General features: G+C 48.5%; 1 protein-coding gene across 3 annotated transcripts in view; it reads right to left on the minus strand.

Moving 5' to 3' along the window:
* The window catches only part of LOC119376001 (spliceosome-associated protein CWC27 homolog), a 381,331-nt gene that overhangs the window by 255,548 nt on the left and 103,090 nt on the right, over positions 1 to 22,693 (minus strand). The gene's annotated exons all lie outside the window — the stretch shown is intronic.

Consider the following 22,693-nt stretch of genomic DNA (forward strand, 5'->3'; position numbering starts at 1 on the left):
GCTTATGGAAGGTCGGGTGCAGTGCTGGGCAGTATCGAAGATACATGTATCTTAGATACTCTTTTAGATACTCTGAGGGTATATTGTATCTGTATTGCGATACGTCTCGAAAAACGAGTATCTGTATCTGTATTTCCGATACATTCGATAATGTATCGTGTATCTTAAGATACAAGACACTTCTATCGCAACACAACCGTGCGAAACAATAATCGCTGGCCAAGCCCCGCTTCCCAAGCTGGCGCTAGTGCCACTAAAGGCTCGTTCACACCGGCGACTAGCAACGGTCGCGCAACTAAGTTAGTCGCAAAGCGACTCGTCGCAAACAGTCGCAAATGGCCGTTTTGGTCGCAAAGCGACGGCTTTGGCTCAGTCGCTCGCTGCTCGATTTTTCAGTTGCGCAACTGCAGTCTCAAACCTCTGAACCAATCAGATGTGCAGGAACGGGACATCAGCCTATTTTACGGGGCAATGGCAATGCAAGCTGTATGCGAGCAGATGAATTCTATATGGCGACGTATACAGGTCGCACGCAGGTGTGAACATCAGTCGCTTCGACTCGCTTTTTGACTGCCAGTCACAAACGGTCGCGCGACCGTTGCTAGTCGCCGGTGTGAACGAGCCTTAAGCCATCTGTATAAGTCTAAGGGCAGTGACGTTATTTTAGTGTTACGCCTGAGTCATCCAGTGAGGGTAGAAGATCAGGAAGACAAGCACGCGGACGTCTAAGCCCAGCCCTCGTACCTTTTGTTTTCTCAATTTCTTTTCTTCGTAGTTGCGCCAATGTCGCGACACTTGCTCTTAGCCACTGTCCTGCACCGCTTACTCCACTGCATGCGGCGCCTATCATGCGAATTGTGATGCTGTTACAGTGTCGTTATTGAAGATTCTCTTGTGTCTTGCTCCGTAACGAAATGTGATGTGTGCAACAATGGGGTTGCTTTGCGTCGCGTGGATTTTATACATCAGCGATTTGAAGGATCTCGTTGATGTAAGTTTGACTTGCATGCAATGAATTAACTTATACGCAAATAAGATTCTACCAACTTTAGCACCACTGGTACTGATGCTGAGCGTTTACCTAACAGAAAATATCATGGCGTACCGTATTTTTCACTTCCATCTACCTTTATTCAAAGAATTTATGAAATCATAATTTGATCAGCACAAGAGATTTCTTAGATGTCATTTTGTATCACATACATTACCCTAGTCTCTGCACTGTTTTTCCAGTATGGTCACTGCAATATGTCTTTTGTAATGCACTCCCAAAATAAGATTTCTGCTTTATTCTTTTGCCTGCTTTTTTTTCTACTACTGCTTACACATTTACACATTGCCAAGGCGATCTTGAAAACAAATATGTTATCATGTGGGCGTGCCTTGTGTATACAGTACAAAATATTCTGCTTACCGCTGCAGAAAATAGCGAAATTGAGTTTCCATTGTATAATAATGGAAACCATTAGGAGCCATCTTAAATATGTAAGGAAGGGGATTCGAGAAATAATGTTTTACTGAATGCTCCGTTTTACTCATGAGCGTCCAAACGAGCCGTTTCAGGCAATTTTCCATAGACACTGAATTTTCCATTGTCTCAACAGGTAAGCTGACAATACTTCAAGCTCATAGCTGGGTCATTCCAAGAGAAACGTCCCAGCCCAAAATTCGATGACAAGCGATTATATTGAAAAAAAATTAAGCTAGAAGGTAACTGTGTGAGAGCAACTTTAGTAAAGTATTTTCGTTCAGAAAAATTATCTGGTCATGAATATTCCGCCCTTTGAATATTCCGGCGAGAAGGAAAAGTTGGGTGGGAATATATTATGCGTATTCACGCTTGAAACTGGGTACAATGGCACATTGTGTTTTAAACCATTCTATTGTCATTGTTCTTTCACGTGACATCACAAGTAAAACCATATATTAATTTTCCGGCTTAAAGGGGTCATGAACCACACCTCGGGCTTGGCGTGAAAAACACGCTGGAATGATTCGGACCTTTCCCAAAAATATATAGCCGAAAGAATTTTTTGAAAAGCTAAGGAAGGACCGGAGATATAGCGATCGCAATATTTACCCTCTCAAATCCCTCTCAACTCACTTCATTCCGGAGGAGAGAGGGAGCGCCGTTCGAGGGGCCCCGCCCCAGTGCCTTACGTCACCTCGCTTCAATGTTGTGTGGTTTCCTTTCCACGTAACTAGGTGGTGTTGACGGCTGCTGCTGGAAACTAATAGTTCCGGTCGGCTGCTTCTCGCGGCGCGGTGCGGTCTATCGCATCTGGGTTGTAAGTGCTGACGTGATCTATTTGCATTGATACTGTTGTTACTTCGCTTATGTCGCATTGATATTGATACTTCACACTGGTACTGTCGTTACCTCGCTTCGTGCCTTCGCTTATGTCGTTTTTCCATCAAATCAAAATTAAACTGAAAGGAAAAGCCGGCAAGCCCTTGATGCAGCCGATTGGCACGGCATGTACACTCGTTATACACTTTTAGATAAGCAAGGCAGCCTGTCTCATCGCACGGAAAAAAATCCCGTGCAGAGAAAACGCGACGCAAAATTTAAAAAAAGAAAAAAAAAAGAGATTCTTTTTAAGCGGCCGCTGTGAACGGGAGGAAACGAGATAAAACGCCCTTCAACCTTCGGACAGCTGCAGCCCGCATGCCGTGGGTGAGAGCGAGGAAATCAGACAATCAGATACATCGGAATACAAGCGAGGTTTGAAGAAGCGTTGCGACGTAGGCGCGCGAAGAGGGAAAAAAAAGCAAAAAAGAAAGAAACGCAAGAAGAGAGTCATTTTAGGCTGGCCCCAGCAGCGTGTGGGATGCCCAAGCAAAGCCGTCATGGGATTACCTTGGCCTTGTGAACGCCGCTTCTGAACTGCCCAGCTGTGTCAGCCGTGTGTGCGCGTTTTGTGCCTGCGCTTTGCCACTGGACATGAAATGCGTGGTTTGACGACAGTGCAATATGCCTTACTGCGGGTGCGATATGGTGTGACAATAATGTCCCGGCGACTCAAGCGAGCCTGCCACTGTGTATATTACCAAGCAGATGATGGGCACTGGAACTTGCCAGGGTTACATATGCATATTTATAGCCTTTAGGAGATGTATTAGTGATGCAAGGCTATTTTAATCACATTGATATCAGCCAGTTGAACCTGTTGAACCACCTTGTTCAATCACCTTGTTTCTTCCCTCTAGTTATTTTGTTTTGAATTATGTTGCCATAGTGTTTGTTATCTGTACACAGTATTCTCATTGTTGACATAATTTCTGACAAGGTGAAAACGCTGGCATTGTATCCAGGTCTTCTTTTGTCCTCATTACAAGTATGCTGTTAATTTTTGCCATGAATCAATACCAAAGTTGCCCAATATTCAGTCCTAAACAGAGCAGCTGTGGTTGATCAAGAATCTAGTGTCCAACGTGTTTAAATACGAAGTGGACCTCACTAACATTCACACCCTTTTACAGTATAATGCTAACTTGACTGACATCGAAATCTACCCTAATGGTGGTACACAGGACAAGAGTAACTGAGGAAAAACAGCGCAATAAAGGACGAGGACGCAGGAACACAGTAGACTGGACGAGCGCTACTGTGTTCCTGCGTCCTCGTCCTTTATTGCGCTGTTTTTCCACAGCTAAGCATGTACCAACTCGCCCAAATCAAAGTCTTGCACAAGAGTAACACTTCCAGTGTTGTTTCGAATTTCTTTATCTTCGTGTATTTTTCGCCCTGTGTACTTGAAAAGTTGACAGAACTACTTAGCAGCCTCACAATTTTCCATTTGTTTCACATTTTGTTAAAAGGTGTGGAGATAGGTTTAGCACAAAGCTTACCCTACGAGGCGACCGTGAAGGGACGCGACGCTCTCCACTGCCGCAGCGAACAAAGACGCTACGGACGGGTTCGTCGACTCCGGCACGGCGCAGAAAAGGCACTCGAAGCAGGATGTCAACAAACAACACGGGCTTGCAGGCCGTAGAGGAAACTCCGCAAGACCGATCGAGTACGCTTGCCAGCGGCGCTACGACTATCACACAAAGGGCAGCAGTCGAGCACACGAACGAGAAGCCGCCTGCTACAGCAGCGCGTCAACCTCTCGTGCTAGCCTGACAGCATCTGACGCGGGCAAGCCCACGCCATACAGAAGCGAGCTCAAGGGGGAAGGAGGTTGTCACTGGCGGCCAATGAGGACAGGCGCTGCGCAGTGACGTAAGCTAGCTTGGTGGCGTGAGCATGTGAGCATGTCCAGGCATGCCCGGACGCGTGCCCGCGCGCCGGGAAGCCGACACATGGCTCGCACCAGACAAAGAGGCCTGGCGCTGCCGCCGTGGTTGCCATACTGCCGATTAACGGCGGTCCCCGACGCTCGAGCCGCGCGGGCCCAACACGCGCTAGCTGGGGAACGAGGCGCCAAAGGGGAGGGCGCGCTCAATTCCCACAAAGGTCTGCAATAAGTATAGTGAAGTGCGAGTCCTTCGCGAGTAATTCATTTTATGGACACGGAAAGCTTAATGAACTTTTTTTTGTATCATTTTCAGGAAGACATTTCTGGCAAAGCAGCAAGAGTCGCTCGCCCACTGCTTGTGTACGAGACAGTGTATTGTGGGGACAGTTCACTGTGCCTCATTGTACACTATCTCGAACATTTCTTACATCTTACAGCATTTGGGCAAATACTGGGATTGATGCAGAGTGTTATGCATGATACTGCGTGCAACCTTTCCAGTAGCATGTACATTCGAAAATTTCGCATTGTTAAAATTGACATTTAGTGGAACTGGCTTTATTCAGCTAACTTCATCCTAAAATGGACAGCTGGGCGAGTTGATGTGTATTCATAGTTAAAGAAAGTGCAGAAAAAAACCCCACAGCACAGAGAAATGAGAATGAAAGGCACAGGATGATGCGCTACTAGCAACTGAAGTTTAATGAAAACCGCAGAAAGATATACACACACAGTATGAAAAACTACAAAATTAAAGAATCACGCAGTCGCAGAAAGAGTAAAAACATGTCTAAAAAAGCCAAGCACGTGTTAAATTTCAGTTGCTAGCACTGCGTCATCCTGTCCCCTTCATTTCTATGTGTGTTGTGGTTTTGTTTTCCCGCTTTCTTTTACTATGAACTGTGGGAACCACGCCCACTGGCTATCGTGAGATAGCGCCACGTGCTGCGCAGAGGCGGTGCGCGTGGCCCAGCTGCGCGACTTAAAAGGGGCAGCCTGCGCGCCGCCCGAGGGAGACGTGCCTGGGACGCCAGGAAGGACGGATGCGGCCACCCGCGCTGGCCGATTGCTGCTGCCGCCGACCATGGTCGTCGCCTCATCGTCTCGTGTGCCTGGACCGACCCCGCCGTATGCAGCGTAGAGTTAAATAAATTGTTGTTGTTGTTTGTTGCGAGTTGAAGCCTCCGTCTTCCTTGCTTTGACTGCGGACGGGACGCAGCGAGCCCAGTACCCACAGTTGGCGCCCAACGTCGTTTTTGCTCCCGCCCGCAGGGATAGCACGGTGGACGTAGGTCCGGTCCCTTGTCTCGTTCGTTGAGTCTCGGTGTAGCGCATTCTCGTGTGTGTTCTTTTGTGGCGCGGGTTTTCTTTTTTTCTCTTCATCGCGCAGGCAGACGGAATGCATCTCCAGTCCGGGACGATCTTGCCTACCAGCGGCGAGCGGGATTCTTCACACGAGCAGGCTGACCAGCTGCTGGCACAGCACCTGCACACATTTCAGCGTGTCGCTGAGTTGTGCAACACGGTCATGGACCGCATGGGCACTTGGGCCGGCGAACCACAGCTCCTACCTCCGGCCACGCTACCCACGTACACGGGTTACGACGACCCGAAATCAGTGGTTGACTTCCTAGAGGAAATGGACAGGTATGTCAGAGCGACCGGTGCCTCGGAAGCACACGTGATGGCTCGAATCCTGCCGTTGGCTTTACGGGATGCCGCAGGACGGTGGTGGAGGCTACAAACCCCTTTCACCACTTGGACAGAATTTGCACAGGGCTTCCGAGAGGAATTTCTGCCCCCTGGGTACGAGCTGCGAGTCCAACGTGAGCTCGAACTAAGAACCCAGCATCCGGACGAAAGTTTGCTCGAGTACGTCCGGACGATGCAGGAACTGCATCGCCGAGCAGCACCAACTGCCTCGGAAAGGGACCAAGTAGCTCGGGTCATTCGACAGAGTCATCCCAGATTCAGGCCATTTCTTTATGGGCGCACATTCGAAACCCTTGAGCACCTTGCATGGGAGGCCCGCGGTGTACAAGACGCCCTGTTAGCTGAGAGCACTTACGTGCCACCGCCAGCGCCGCAATCTGCTCTTGAGCCGTCACTGGCTTGGCGCGCCCCCGTAGCCAGTCTCTCATGCGACCTGACGAGCCCAGGCGCATTCACGGCTATCTCCTCCCGCGCCCTGGACCCCTTCGCACATGAGCAAGGGCGGCGCGGGGCCCCTTTGAAAACCATATCAGGGGTAAGCTGTCCCTGGGAGCAAGTGTCCGCGGAGCAGCGTCATAGTGCAGAGCGCTCGCTCCTTACTCGAGCCATACAAGAGCATAGTCGGTCGGACCCCCAGTCCCGATACGCCGGGTTCAAAAGTCCTGCGCGAGCCGACTGCGACAGGCGCTCCTGTTATGGGTACTCCGGGAGCCACTCCGCCGGAAGGCGTGATTTCAGTGATAGGTTAACTGGCCAACGCAGACATACGCATGTCGTATGCTACCAGTGCGGTCAAACTGGTCATGTGAGGCGGCAATGCTTTGCGCGCCGTAGCGCGAATGCAGGTTCGGGAAACTGCTTTGGCCGGCGACACTAACCACTGGCGCTGTGTCACAGCCCACGGCCGTAAATGCCAGGAGCGTGCAAAGCTGTCCGGAGCGTGTAATGGACGAACATCAAGCTGGTGAGTCAGACATCGTTCCCTCTGTTTGCCGCGTAACGCAGGCGCAGTCTCCAGAACCAACGATGAAAGTTAAAGCGCTGGGCATTACCGTACCTGCTCTTCTTGATACCGGTTCAGGAATCTCGTTAATCGGTGACGTGTTGCTTGAGAAGTGTAAAGCTAAAAAGATAAAGTTTCGTAACTCAAATGTTCAGTTGCGAATGGCATCAAGCCACGTATCAAACGCTGAAGGTTGTGTTCGTTTACGGATAAGCTTTAATGGAAAAAGGAAGCGCCAGCGATTTGTTTGTTTGCCTGGTCTATCAGTGTCAATGCTTCTCGGTCGAGATTTTCTTGCAGACGAGGGGCTCACACTCGACTTTCCTGCAAGAGGCTACCGCCTTCACGGACAATCCGAGACAACACCTTTTGCGGAGAAGAAAGACTTCGTGCCTGTATCAAGGCACGCGGAAGGCGTGGCAGCCATGCACACCACCCTGCCGTCAGCAGTCATGCAGTCCCTCAGCGACTTCACGGGAACGAACCACCAATGGAAGCAGCTAGAGGCCGTGCTGACAACGTTCTCGGGAATGTTTACGGAACGTCCTGGGAAGACCGACGTCCTAGTGCGTCGCATCAATACCGGCGACGCCCGTCCATGGCGTTGCAACCCGAGACCGCTGAGCCAGCACAAGCGAGCCGTTCTCGATAAAGCCCTGGACGAAATGGTTGACACAGGAGCCGTACGACCCTCGGACAGTCCGTGGGCCTTCCCTGTGGTATTGGCCCCAAAGAAAGATGGTACGGCACGTCTTTGTGTGGACTACCGCAGGCTCAACGCAGTCACGGTGAGAGATTCCTACCCTTTGCCAGCAATATCGAGCATAACTTACGCGCTGGGAAACGCAAAGTTCTTCACCACTATCGACTGTTCTCGTGGGTATCTGCAAATCGAGGTTCACCCTGACGATATCCTGAAAACGGCATTTGCATGTCATAGAGGCTTGTTTGAGTTTGTGCGCATGCCCTTTGGTCTTTCCAATAGTCCGAGTTCCTATCAGCGCATGATGGATATGGTCTTGGGTGATGCAAAGTTTAATTATGCACTTTGGTATCTTGATGATGCGACGGTGTTTTCGCGCACGTTTGAAGACCATCTTGAACACTTGCATACAGTGCTACAGCGCATGTCAGCAGCCGGTCTAACTGTTCATCCCGGAAAACTGCAGCTAGCTACTAACAAAATCAACCTTCTTGGGTTTTCTTGGAAACATTTTGGCGCGCACACAAAAGACGAAAACGAAAGGCGAGAAGACAAACGGGTGCGAACTCACAACTAAGTTTATTGAAGGAAGTACACGAAATATATAACCCAGGGTAGCTCAAGAGCGCATGTGCGTAAAAAGAATCAAACAAACAAACAAGCAAAACATAAGGAAACATAAGAAAAAACACATCATGACAGTAATATTGCAGAAGTATCTACATCGTGCAGCAGATTTTAAAAGTCAAGTGCTACTCAAAAAGGTGAACTCCTTGTCAGTTAGTGCAATCGATGGGTTGCTTACGCATTTATCAGCACACCTTCTAATGTGGAAATAGTTGAAGCTTTCCACATTAGAAGGTGTGCTGATAAATGCGTAAGCAACCCATCGATTGCACTAACTGACAAGGAGTTCACCTTTTTGAGTAGCACTTGACTTTTAAAATCTGCTGCACGATGTAGATACTTCTGCAATATTACTGTCATGATGTGTTTTTTCTTATGTTTCCTTATGTTTTGCTTGTTTGTTTGTTTGATTCTTTTTACGCACATGCGCTCTTGAGCTACCCTGGGTTATATATTTCGTGTAATTCCTTCAATAAACTTAGTTGTGAGTTCGCGCCCATTTGTCTTCTCGCCTTTCGTTTTCGTCTTTTGTGTGCGCGCCGAAATGTTTCCAAGAATGTCCTCAAACCAACTCGCCCAGCTCTCCATACTGTTACTTCTTGGGTTTGTTGTTGACAACGGCGTACTAAAACCGAACCCAGACAAACTGAAGGCAATTGCGGATTACCCCCCACCCCAGAATACTAAGAGCTTGCAAAGGTTTCTCGGAATGATTGCTTTTTATCATGACTTCATTTCGCAGTGCGCAGACATCTCCCGACCACTAACTCAGTTGCTGAAGAAAGGCGCGAAATGGCTCTGGAGCGGTGAGCAACAAGCAGCTTTCGACACGCTTCTGAAAGTAATCACCAGTAACGCCTCCCTTCAGCTGCCAGATCTTAACAAACCTTTTGTGTTACAGACAGACGCCAGCGATTACGGACTTGGCGCAGTACTTTTACAGAAATGCGCAGGTGCTTTGAGGCCTGTTGCTTTCGCAAGCCACACTCTGACCGGTGCGGAACGCAACTACTCGGTAACAGAAAAAGAGTGCCTGGCTATCATTTTCGCATTAAAGAAGTTTGACATGTTTTTGGACGGGGCTCAGTTTGTCATTCAGACTGATCACCAAGCGCTCTCTTGGCTGAAACGATTGCCTAATCCCTCGGGACGATTGGCCCGATGGGCGCTTACCTTGCAGCGCTACGACTATGTCATCGAGTACAAGAAGGGTAGCACTAACACAGTTGCTGACGCACTTTCACGTGCACCTTTGTCTATTGAACCCCAGGTCGAGCCGGAAACAGTGTGTGCGGTTACGACACCAGCTCTGACAATGCAGTCACGTTGGGGTACTTTGGTGAGTAAACAGGAGCTCCTTGCAGCACAGCAGGGCGATGGCCTTTGTTGTAAGGTGTCAGAAAAGCTAGCAGCTTGTGATCCAACTGCCACCGGAAGCGACGAGGAGACCGACTGCTACCTGCTCGGAGAAGGAGGCCTCTTGTTCCGGTACTTTCCTCAGGTTGACGATGGTAGTGTGGAGTCACCGCGAGTTGTCATTCCTCGCAAACTTCGCAAATTGTTCATAAAGTACTACCATGACAGTGCTTTAGCTGGTCACTCTTCAGGGCAGAAGACTTACGAGAAGCTGTGTCGTACGGTAACCTGGCCAGGGTTGAAACACGATGTATTACGCTACGCGCGTTCCTGTTCAGTGTGTCAAAAGGCGAAACCACGATGTGGTTTACCGTTAGGAACAATGCAGTCAGTTGAGAGTACATCGCCATGGCAGATTGTTACATGTGACGTAATGGGCCCGTTTCCCATGAGTCCGCGGCGAAACCACTATCTGCTTGTTGTGACTGACCATTTCACGAAATGGGTTGAATTGTTTCCTTTGCGTAAGCTCACTTCGCAGAAAGTATGGGACTGCCTTCTCGAAACCTTCACGAGGTTCGGATTCCCTGCCCAGCTGATCACGGACAACGCGACGTACTTCACCAGCAAGGTGTTCACGGATTCCTGTGACGCCTTGGGAATTCGTCACGAGCGCACGTCTGTGTATCACCCGCAAGCCAACATCACGGAACGGGTAAACCGAAATCTGAAATCTATGCTTATGACGCGCATACTGAGCGTCATAAAGACTGGGATCTGAAACTGGCAGAAATAGCATTCGCAACTAGGACGACAGTTAATCGCTCAACAGGTTTCACTCCTGCTCAACTTAACCTGGGCAAAGAATTGAGCTTTCCGCAGGACAGTGCTCTGACATGTGCAACCGCTTCTTCAAGACCTTATTCAAAGTTTGCAGGGGACCTGAGACAGAGGCTGACCGACGCGGTACAACAAGCCAGACAGCACCTCGATGTGTCCCGAATGGAACAGGCAGGACAGTATGACAAGCGTCGACAAAACGTTAGCTTTGAGGTTGGGGACTTGGTGTTGAAGCGGACACACCCACTCAGCGGCGCCTCGAAAGGTTTTGCCGCTTCCTTAGCTAACAGGTGGGACGGACTGTATACAATAACCCAGAAATCCAGGCTCTCGTACATGCTGAAAAATTGCTTAACTAATCAAGCGTGTGGCCCTATTCATGTCTCAGATCTGAAACCATTTTATGCACGGCAAGACTCAGCAGCTGATGATCCAGATATGCCTCACCAGGGCTTGGCCACCCAGTCACCCACACCACCAAGCAAGTGGTACAACCTGCGTCCCCGGTGATGGACAAGAGGGGTTTGCGAAAATGACTCATTCCCTTTACTTGTACTTTTTTCCAGTTCCGTTTTACCGCAAATTTTGGAGGGAGGAGGAAGCATTCATAGGCCTTCCCAAAGTACTTTAATGTCCCGTTCGCCTTGTTATGCGTTGAATGCACAATTTTGTTGGTGGCGAGAAGGAAATGTTTACTGGTTTTCATTGTTTAAAAGGACTGAGTGTTGGGCGAGTTGGTACTCCATTACTACGAAAAACTGCACAAAATGAACAGGGACAAGTGAGACACACGCACAAGCGCAGAGTAGCAACTGGAAGTTTATTGAAGGAAGCACAAAAATATAAGTAACAAGAAAAACCACGTGAACGATTAGAGGTTGGCGGTTAGATAGTCTATCTCTAGTTTGTGTAACGTAAGCGAAGGCCTTGCAACGCACATGCTGCCATACTTGTGGATGTAGAATGCCTCAGCCACTTCTCGCGCTGCCCTATCTTTATGCCTTGACAACACCTTTGTTTCCTGCAACAACGGGTGACATTTGCAAACTTTGCAATGCAAGCACAGATTTGATGAAGGCTGAGCTTTCAGCGAAGCCCTGTGATCCATTAGACGATTGTTCACACACCTCCCAGTTTGCCCGATATAGCATTTTCCGCAAGACAAGAGGATGTGATAGACAACACCCTTCCCGCATACAACAAAATGCGTTAAGGAGACTCCTTCCACTTCATGGCATTTATGTACAGTTTTTTCCCGAAGCAGTTGCAAGTAACATTGTGGCCTTGTGGCAGGGCACCTGCTTGCCACGCAAACGGCCCGGGTTCGATTCTCAATGGGACCGAAGATTTTTATTGTTTATTTTGTTTGCATCTTTCTCAATTTCTCGCTCACAGACGATTTTTCGCTCACAAGCGTCGGTAGTGACGCCGACACCGGAATTTCTGCGACACGAGCTCTCCAACGCTATCGCATTAATACCACTGCCAAACGCTTATGCCCATGCTGTGCTTGTCTGCCTGACTTCCCCTAGTGCCAAGAAAGCCAGTTATGAAGGCACAAAAGTAACCAAGTTTCGATATACATATACACTAATGTGAAATCAAGCTGCCAGAGTTTGCTTGAAAAACTAACAGAGTCCTCATGCAAGCCCAAAAACTCGCCAAGAAAAAGCACGCATTTTGCAGTAAAGACAGACATCGGTAGTGCCTGCCATTGACATTGGTTGTGGACATCAGAAATTATTTTTTCGATTTAAACAAAATTTACAGGAATAAAAATTTCCACATCACAAGAGAAGACGTTGGAGCATATAAAGAACCCTCTCACATATTTTTATCGCGAGGGCCTCAATGCTTAATTTACGAGTGAATCTCCCCAGAAAGTCATTTTTTGTCAACTTTGCAAGCATTTTTCTCAATAAACGTTTGTTTACAAACACAATGTGCCATTGTACCCAGTTTCAAGCGTGAATACGCATAATATATTACCACCCAACTTTTCCTTCTCGCCGGAATATTCAAAGGACCGTCACGTGACCAGATAATTTTTCTGAACGAAAATATTTTACTAAAATCGCTCTCACACAGTTACCTTCTAGCTCAATTTTTTCAATAGAATTGCTATACTCGGCGACAACTTTTCTTGACAGCACTGTGGAAGCTACAGAACCAAAGCGCATGCCTGCTACCGCGCCAGAAAATAGTACTTCAGTTTACTGATAATTCTCTCATTTGTCTTGCTGAAATAATTGCTGCTTTATTTATTATGGGACTCAAACAGTTGCGGGAAGTCGTAAATAAAATACAGTTATTGTTCACTTAGCAAGAATACTTTCCTTTTCTTTCCATTCCTTAGACCGCGCCACCTTTTCAGCACGCCCGTTTTCCAAAGTAAACATGGCGTCCATGACGTAGTGGGCCAGTGTGCGGGCGCAGACGCGCTCTTTAGTTCTCCAAGAAAAATATACTCGTATTATGACACTAAAATGTACACTGAACAATCGAAATGTCACCCCGTTCACATTTTTCGTATATATGTTTTTCCAAACTGCGGGCGAGCAAAAGTGAAATCAGCCGCAAGCTGCCGTACTACTTGCGGAACAACACGAATGTGCGGAACCCCGCCTCCGTAGCCTTCACTCCACTGTCAAGATAAACTGTCGCCGAGTATAGTGGTCGAATTTTGGGCTGGGACGTTTCACTTGGAATGACCCAGCTATTAAGGGCGCCGCCTGCATTGTGTTTCTAAACTCATTCAATGTGAATATTTGATACACAACCAACTCTATTTTACTTATATTTGTTTTCCTATTTTAGGCCTTCTTAAATATTTTTCGTATTGCTAATCGCCACGTAATGGGAGCCATAAACGGCAATAGCGCAAATAACGGCGGTGTCCTGTGACGCTTTGTGCAGCTATACAGTACGGTCGTAGTAGGCGAGAATACGTCTGAGACATTTCCGTGTTGCACATGCTCTCTCGAAGAAAAATTGCTAAAATGTTGCGCTTTAGTGAGTATATCAACAAATAATCCCTTACGCCAGCAGCTAAGTAGAACATGGAAATTCATTGCAGTTTTACGTAATCAACGTATGCACCAGGGGTCTCAAACTCAGCGTGTAGTCGGCGGGCCGCAGTCCCAAAATTTAGCTCCAAGGGCCGGGACAGTGAAGATGGTGGGGTCGTAGGAGTTTGAACAAAATGACGTTGCCATTTGAAAGGAAGCCTTCCCCATATCTCATATATAGGTCACTTCTTAAGGGGATTTGGGGTCAGGATTCGAGAAACATCGATACCGATGTACACGAGTGAAATCTGGATGTGGATTGAAATATAGAGCTTTTGTTCCACGGTTATGTTTCAGCACATGGTGACACCCTCACGAAAGAAATGCCTGAGACCAGTCATGTCTGTGTAGCTCACGAACATACTTATTTAGAAAATAAAAACAAATAGGATGGAGACGGTCATGTGTGCTGGCCGGGCCGCTAGCGAATGGTCTCAAACCCCATATATACCATGCGCCCCCCACCCTCCCCCCCAAAAGTCGCTACCAGCGTTGTTGCTGCTGTACACCTGTCCGGATATATGTTATTGTGCAAACTGTCTTTTACGGACAAGGTAAAAGTCCAGACCGGTATTTGCGCCGTCGTGCGAAGACTTCTTATTGACGTTATTGTGATTACAGTCGATCCCGGATATATCGAACTCGAAGGGGACTGCAAAATAGTTCAATATATCGATAATTCGAAATACGAAATATGCATATTTAAGGCTTTAATTAAAGCACTGCAGGCCTCGACAGTTTTCTGAAATCGTAAAAAGCGCGAACATGACGATTCACTCACAGAACAAGGCGAGAACTTCTTTTGCAAGTTAGCGCACTTTATTTCACATGAAAACAGTCCGTCAACTTGGCTTGCTTCTTACGCGCCGTGAATTCATCAAGTCATCGTCAATATCATTGAAGCTTTCCAAATAAGTAAATTCAGCACCTTCCGCCACAACAGCGGAGATCAACGCTGAACGCTGATGCGAGCTCTGTAGCGCGGTAAAGGGTTTAGCGGTGGCAGTGGCGGCTGGCATCTTCAAACCACACGGGTCCATTTCCGCAGCACCGGCAACATCAGCTATGATCTCGGCATCGATGCAGCCAGAAACGGCTACGTCATTATCTGCACCGATGAAGTCACTCGCTGTGCTCCCGTCTGACACGGCGCTCGGAAACGCTAATAAGTCGCAAAATTCACTGACGCACTGTACGCCATAGTCGGCGCCTGAAGTCGTCACCTGGCACCAAGGCCCGTAAGGAAACAGTGCACGACGGTGCTTTACTTGAGGTCGTTCCAAGCACCGGTCATCATTTTTATCGCTACGAGCGGGACAATGTTTAGTTCGACTCCCGAATGACGATTTATCAAGAACGCAGCACGAAGTACACATTCCGCAAGAGACAACGCTGCACGAAGAAACATTTCTCCACCGTCGACACGTTGGTGATACCGATGGCACTTGTGGCTTTGCAGAAGGCAGCCGCTACTTTGGCGAGAAATGCGAAAAAAAGCGTAGCCTCTGAGATCCGCGTTTTAAAGCAGAAAACACTAAAAATATGTCACAAGGTTGCGGATCTCGAACGCCATGCTTTGGGGGCCCGCATGCCATCGTGCGCGAACAGACAAGGAAGGGAATGCAAACATTACAACAAGGCTGCCTATTCAATTCGAATTCTCATTTTGGTGCCCTCGGCAATCAGCCTCTTTGAAAAACACTAGCCCATGTGTTAAAACCTGCGGACCGCGCTTCAAATGTACAGGTGAACTGACAAGCGCTGCGCAACGAACTAGAGCAACGCAATTTCGTCACCTGCGCGCGACGAGGGATTGAAACTTATAAGAACGCGGCCGAAAAATGATCAATAGTTGTTAGGAAAAATGCACTTTCTGGGCTTTGACGCGGGGCAGCGTTCGATATAGCGGATGTTTCGCTGTGTGGGAGTTCGATATACGTGCACACCAGCCCCATACTTTTACATGGGAAATTCAAGGGGATTTCTCAACTGTTCGATATAGCCAATAATTCGATATATCCGAGTTCGATATACCGGGGATCGACTGTATATGGCAACCCGCTAGCTGGTCGGCAAGCTGAGCAGTGACTCCCATCAACTGCGAAAATGACAAGCAAGAACCACTGTCAGCGAAGTGTATAAAGAGTGTCCTGTGAAGAAGCTAAAACAAGCCCCAATAAGTTGTTTTGGAAAAACTAATGTACTTTGAGAAAGAAGGGCAAAACTTTTCAGCTACTAAAGATTTCATTCCAGTGAAACAAAATAGGTCACAGTTAAGAAATTTTCAAGTAGACATTTTCATGTACAGGCGTTTGCTGCTACATTATATGGATCTATAATAACAAATTTGAGAACGTATCGAAGTATCTTAAGATACAATTGCCAAGTATCGTATCAGATACAATTATTGCGGCAGTACTTTGTATCTGTATCTCTAATACTTCTTGCCTGAGTATCTTGTATCGTATCGCGATACAATTTCAAAGTATGTTTGCCCCTGCCCTGGTCGGGTGGCTGTAGTCAGTGGAGGCAACATTTTCTGCGTATTTTCTGAAGACAGTAAAATAGAAGATCCACGCCCTGAAGTTCGCACATTCCTGGAACAATCCCAAGGCGTCTTATCTACAAATACATGCACAAAATGCCCCATCTCATATATTAGAGAGATTAAAAAATTCTGCGAAAGAATGCACCAACACAGAAAGACCTTTGCCATCTAAACAGAGAGCGCAGTGCGGTGGCGGAACAGTGTGAACTCTTCGATCACCTGATTATCCCCGACAAGAAGAGTGGTTATCCTGGAAAAAGAAAGCGACCACCGGCAACACCTGTTTCAGGAATACTGGAATATTCAGCAGACACCCAAAATTATTAGAGCTTTAGTTTCGGGGCCCGAAAGTGGCTTATGTAGGTACGTAAGCCAACCAGACGTTCCTTTCCATTCTCCTCAGGTGCGGCAGGAAGTACAATGGATCACGACAGTGTGCATACACGAGCGGGATCCCCGGCACTAAGACTCTCAATTAAGTGTACTACTACGACACTGCCCTTCGTCTATTGTCATGGGCTCATGACCTGCGCCATGTGACCGTGAATGTCGCCGCGCATACCAATGCTCACAAACGCTGTTCATCACCGGCTATCTCATCCCTGAAGAAAAGGCCGATCAGAAATTGAAACTTATGGCATTAACGATAACTTTTGTTGGAATTTTCACCTTTTACCTTTATTTATGCAGCCCATTAGGGAGCACGCTGCAGTGTTTGCCGCTGCTTAGGCAATCGTCGTTCCCTCTTTCAGGCTTTCATCCTAGCACTGTTCAGCGATCAGTGGCAGGCGCAACGGACCTCTCATTTGCCGCCTCAGCATCGCTGGCATTGGCCGCCAGTGATACCAAGCAAATGAGACGTTCTCAAAACACATCAACGCGCTCAAGTGTCTCACTATTGTGGAACTTTTCAACGAAGGCTCCCTGGGTGCAGCCCATATGCTCTGTGGGCTGCAGTACTAAGTATGCATGACCCCCCAAAAATGCATTGCCAGGTTTGATTTTGCTGCTTCTACTCGCTAAGCTGTGTGTTGTGCTGCTACTGTAGATTTTATTTTATTTTATCAAGGTGTGGGTTCGAGCTAGTTTGTACTCCATGATCAACACTTCTTGCGCAAAATTTTCTTAGACGACGGACGAAACAGACACAGACGGGCGCAAACTTCCAACTGAATTTATTATCCACATGTGACATATATATCTATACAAATATGACTATGACAAAACAAAAACACCTATGCCACAGGTGTGCAGTGTGTCAGCGCGCATCAGCTACTCACTCCCGCAAAATGTAGTGTTCCTTCCAAGAACGCCATTTCCTTCTGTGTCAATGACACTGACGTCATGCCCACGCAGTTGCTTCCCTCCCGTTGCATTTTGGCGGCTTCCACAATCTCTCGCGTGCGCTGATCCCCGTCATGAAAAACAGCAGTACACTGTTGATACAACAGTTTGCACCCACACTCGTGGCAATGAATGGCCCCCCCTGCCTACGCCACTAGTAGATGTGTCAACGACACCATGACCGAAGTTGACAAGATCAAACAAATCCTGAAAGGCATTGACGACGGCGCATTCCAAATGCTCTTGGCTAGGAATCTGGGCATAGTCTCAGAAGTCGTCAGCTGGGGTAAGAGCTACGACGAGTTGAAGGAGCAATGCGCCCTGACTCGGCAGCCTCTGCAGGGTGGCAAGTCGCTGAGCAGTCTCGACACCATGCTTGACCATTTGACGTTGCTTCAGCAGGTGCGAGACTTCATCCGCGAGGAAGTTGCCCGCCAACTTTCCTTAATGCCATTTACTCACGAGCCCACCACCCGTCTGCCCGCCCAGCTCCGCACTGTTATTTCGGAGGAGGTTGCCCACGCTGTCCCCCTTCTGCACCATGAGCCGCCTCCATCCAGCCCTGTTCACTATGCGCGTGCAGTGCAGCCTGTGGCCGCTCCTGTCGCTTATGCGCAAGCCCTGCAGCCTGTGGCTGCACATCTCACGTATGCAGACGTTGTGCCTAGGCTTTCGCAACCACCTTACACCACGCACTCAAAGCCCACGCAACCGCCTCTCTATACTGCATCTTGGGCAGCACCGACAATCGCCAATCCATAGAGGACGCCTGATAATTGACCGGTTTGCTACACCTGCTACACTCCTGGACATGTCGCCCGCTATTGCCGCCGTGGCCCCGAACTTTCGGCAACCGTGCCCGGTCGTCGCAATCTGGTAGTCGACTCTTCCCCCAATATGTTCCCGGCCCATCACCGCACAATGCCCCTACTCACCGCCCTGACTTCCAGCTGCAGCGCTCACCATCTCCTCGGCGGCAATAGCCCTCCCCCATGCGTCGCCGGCCCAGACCCGACCAGGAAAACTAACCGCCGCAGTTCAAGAGGCAAGAACTGCGCCACCTTCGAACTGTCCAAGCCCTCACTCCTTCGCTGCTAACGTGGTTGCCATAACTGTTGAAGGTGTTCGTACTTTTGCACTTGTGGACACCGGCGCAGCCGTTTCTGTCATAGCCACTAATCTACCGTTTATTACGCAAAATAATGACACCGCTTTCGGGACTGTTGCTCCACACCGCAAGCGCGCAGCAAGTGATGCCTCTCGCAGCCTGCACTGCAAGAGTGTTCACTGAAGGCAATCTGTACATCATTGAGTTTATTGTCCTTTCTGCCTGTTCGCATGACGTCATCCTCGGGTGGGACTCATCCCGCCTAATGCTGTCATTGACTGCGCATGCACCGAAGTTGAGTTTTCACTATTGCATGACGCCTCGTTACTTGACGCTCTTCATCAGCCGCTTAAGTCGCTCGTTCGTGAGGATACCGACGTTCCGCCTGGCACTTTTGCACTTGTTCCCGTTTCCTGCAACGCTCACACCGATGCTACGGCCTTTTCCACACCGTCTGATGCCTTCACGAGTCGTAGAGCTCTGCCGCTACCTTTCGCAACGACTGACATCGCTGCCGGCAGCAGTATATTCGTCTTCAATCCACTCTCCGCACCTGTCACGCTGCATGCAGGCAAATGTCTCGGCCGCGTAGAAGATCTCGACTCTTCCGTCTCTGGTTGACGTCCCGGATGACTGCTGCGACCAACCAAGTGCCCTGTCGGCACTCGGGAAGTCGTACAGGGATATGTTTTCCAGTGCGATCACCGATACCCTCATCCCTGCCGAACACGCCGACCTACTTGATCTTCTGCACGAGTTTCAGAATTCTTTCGATGTGTCGCAACCTCAGCAGGGCCACACGTTGCAAGTGCAACATTATGCTGACACTGGTCTACACCAGCCACTGCGTCAAAGACCATACCGCGTCTCCGCTGAAGAGCGCTGCGTCATTAACAACCAAGTTGAAGATATGCTTTGTAGAGACATTATTCGACCATCGTACAGTCCCTGGGCACCTCCTGTCATCCTGGTGCGCAAGAAAGACGCATCTATCCAGTTTTGTGTGGACTACCATCGTTTGAATAAGATAACCCGCAAGGACGTCTATCCTTTGCCGCGCATTGATGACACCATTGACACCCTTCACAGAGCAGAATTCTTCTCGTCGCTGGACTTGCGGTCTGGCTATTGGCAAGTTCCAATGGCTGAAGCCGATTGCCAGAAGACTGTGTTTATTACACCTGATGGACTACACGAGTTTAACATCATGCCCTTTGGGCTTTGTAATGTGCCTGCTACGTTTGAACGACTTATGGATAATACGCTACGTGGTCTAAAGTGTTCCATGTGCCTCTTACCTCGACGATGTCGTAGTTTTCTCGCATGCTTTCCCTACGCAACTCCTTCGCCTCAGGCATGTTTTGACTTGTCTGACCAACGCTGGCCTTCAGCTTAACCTAAAAAAAATGCCGCTTCGCTGCCCAGGGGCTTGTCATCTTAGGCCACATCGTGTCCAAACACTGTGTATTACCTGACCCTGCAAAACTTCATGCAGTCGTAGAATTTCCGAAGCCCACGACCATGAAGGAACTTCGAAGTTTTGTAGGCCTATGCTCGTATTTTCAGCGCTTTGTTCGCAATTTTGTGTCCATCATGTCACCGCTAACCCAACTTCTTCGCAGCAACGTGAACCTCTCCTCCTGGTCCCCTGCATGTGACATCACCTTCGCTACACTGTGCCGCCTGCTCACCTCCCCACCTATTCTTCACCACTTCGATCCAACGGCTCCTACCGAAGTACACACAGACGCCAGCGGGGTCGGGCTTGGCGCTGTTCTCACTGAACGAAAGCCCGGCCATTCAGAATACGTCGTAGCCTACGCTAGTCGCACGCTGACGAAAGCCGAAACTAATTAAAGTGCGACTGAAAAAGAGTTTAAGAGAACAAAAATTTGGGCAAGTTGGTTTGCATTCATTATAAAAACAGCGCAGTAACACAACGACAGAAAGAAACAATGGGACGGGCGCTGAGTGTTTGCACCAGAGCCAATGTTTGGCTCTGGTGCGGGTGCTTGGAAAGTTCTGGCCGTACCTATACGGCCGCCCGTTCAATCTAGTAACCGCCGTACCATGAGCCTCTCAAGCCATACCATGACCCTCTGCCTGAAACTTCTTAGGTTGCCAGAATGGCTCCTTTTTCAGCGGGGGTGAGTGTGAGGAAGAAGATGCGCCACCATCCAGCAGCATCGCCAATGCTCGGCTCGTGTTTCGGATCGCTGCTGTGCCTCTGGACAGTTCTTCTCACTGCCTTGCCGCTAACAACCATTACATCCTTGAACAACCAATAAACCTCTTCACATTGACAATACTTGTAGGAAGACAGGCAGGCGATAAAAGGCATTAAATACAATTCATTTGTAAACAATCTACGTATCTCACCAGCTTGTAATTTGGCATAAATGACGGAAACGTGCAAATGAACGTACCCAGCAGGTTTTACTGAGATCCATTGGCTTAAAAATATAGCCAGAGTTGGCCTTTCAAGGCGTGTGGGATCAGTGTCATGCTGGATGGCAGCGACAACGGGCACTTGCATAACCGACTTGCAGGCATCGGAGAGCCCGTGGTCTGTTCAAGTGTCAGCGTCGAATGCACTGACCTCCTATTTATGCACCGACTCTAAAAAGTCATTCACTCGGTGCAGTAACAATGGTTAGGCACTAGTCCCCTGTCGTTCACCATGTTCAAGTAAACACGCTTTTTTCGATTCCAAAGCCACCATAGGGCTGCCTTGGAAGTTCGCCATTGCCTGGCCGCCATCTTGGTTTTCACTGCTTCGACCGGACAACCACCCATATCTAGATTAGCCCACCTTCTGGCAAAAGTGGGGAGGTGCTTCCGCGTCGTCTTACAATAGGCATTTTCATTGAGAGACAATGTTTCTGCGGCCAATCGCAGCATCCTAAGTGGTAAACCCTAAAAGCTTGGTCCTGCAGAAATGTATAGATACCAACAGGCATCTTTTGGTCAAGATCAAATTACAGTAGAGCTGCAGTAACAGTAAGTGGAATATTGCACCACAGGGCAACCACTGTCTGCCCAGCTGAGTTTTTATTTAAATACACTTCAGCCATCTTAAGTCTGCCACTTCGGACGCGTTATTCGAAGGTCGCAGGTTCAGTCTCTGCTGGCGGCAGGTTATCTTTTCGTCCACTTTACTTTCTTCACACTTATATCCCATTACTACAAATAACACCCCCTATACTTTCGTTGGCATTATTGTCTGTTAGTTCTCATTAATATAGTGTCTAACAAAGAAAAAACGAGCCCTTAAAAGTAATCTTTTCTTTATGTATCATAATTAGCATCTGAATAAGTTGGTAGTTCACGAACTATCAACTTGCCCAGACACTCACGTTAATCTGAAATAAGTAGAAGTGTTGGTTGTCTCTACAAAGTAGCTAGCCTGGTCTCCATTCGATGCCCCTAGAGCTTCAATCCCGTACCATGCCAGATACCATGCTGCAAGACGCCGCCCAGCAAACGCTTAAACACTTCGCAGCGCAGGAAAAACAGACACAAAGAAGACGACACCAGACAACATACGAGCGCTAACGCTGGGAGGCAGCAAACGCTGCCTCCCACACCGACCCGCTTGTCCCGGTGTCCCCCATATCCGCGACCCTCCAGTTTTCACCAGAGCGGATTGCACCGACATGGAGGACTGGCTTGCAGTTTACGAACGTGTGAGTGTCCCCAATAAATGGGACGAAGCAGGCAAACTGAGCAACTTGGTTTTCTGCCTCACAGGCGTGACAGGCATGTGGCACAACAACCATGCATCCGATTTCCTGACGTGGTCCGATTTCAAGACCACCATTGTCGACGTCTTTGGCCGCCCTGCCGTTCGCAAGTTGCAAGCCGAACAGCATTTACATGAACAAGCTCAGCAGGCCGGTGAATCTTTCATGAGCTACACTGAAGACATCGTGAGAAAATATTCCGAAAGCCAGGGGAATTCATCTTAAACTTTTTTCAAACACTGGCTTTACTCAACATAAAAACATAACAAAAGATAGACGTTTCGCCAAAGGACCACACCCCGCCGGACGAACAAAGTGGAGTTATATACAAGGTGGACTGCATGGACTGTGATGCCAGCTACATCGGTGAGACGGGGCGACGACGTTGTACTTATC

Source organism: Rhipicephalus sanguineus, unplaced genomic scaffold (assembly GCF_013339695.2).
Source record: "Rhipicephalus sanguineus isolate Rsan-2018 unplaced genomic scaffold, BIME_Rsan_1.4 Seq10638, whole genome shotgun sequence".
In the NCBI taxonomy this organism is placed as follows: domain Eukaryota; kingdom Metazoa; phylum Arthropoda; class Arachnida; order Ixodida; family Ixodidae; genus Rhipicephalus; species Rhipicephalus sanguineus.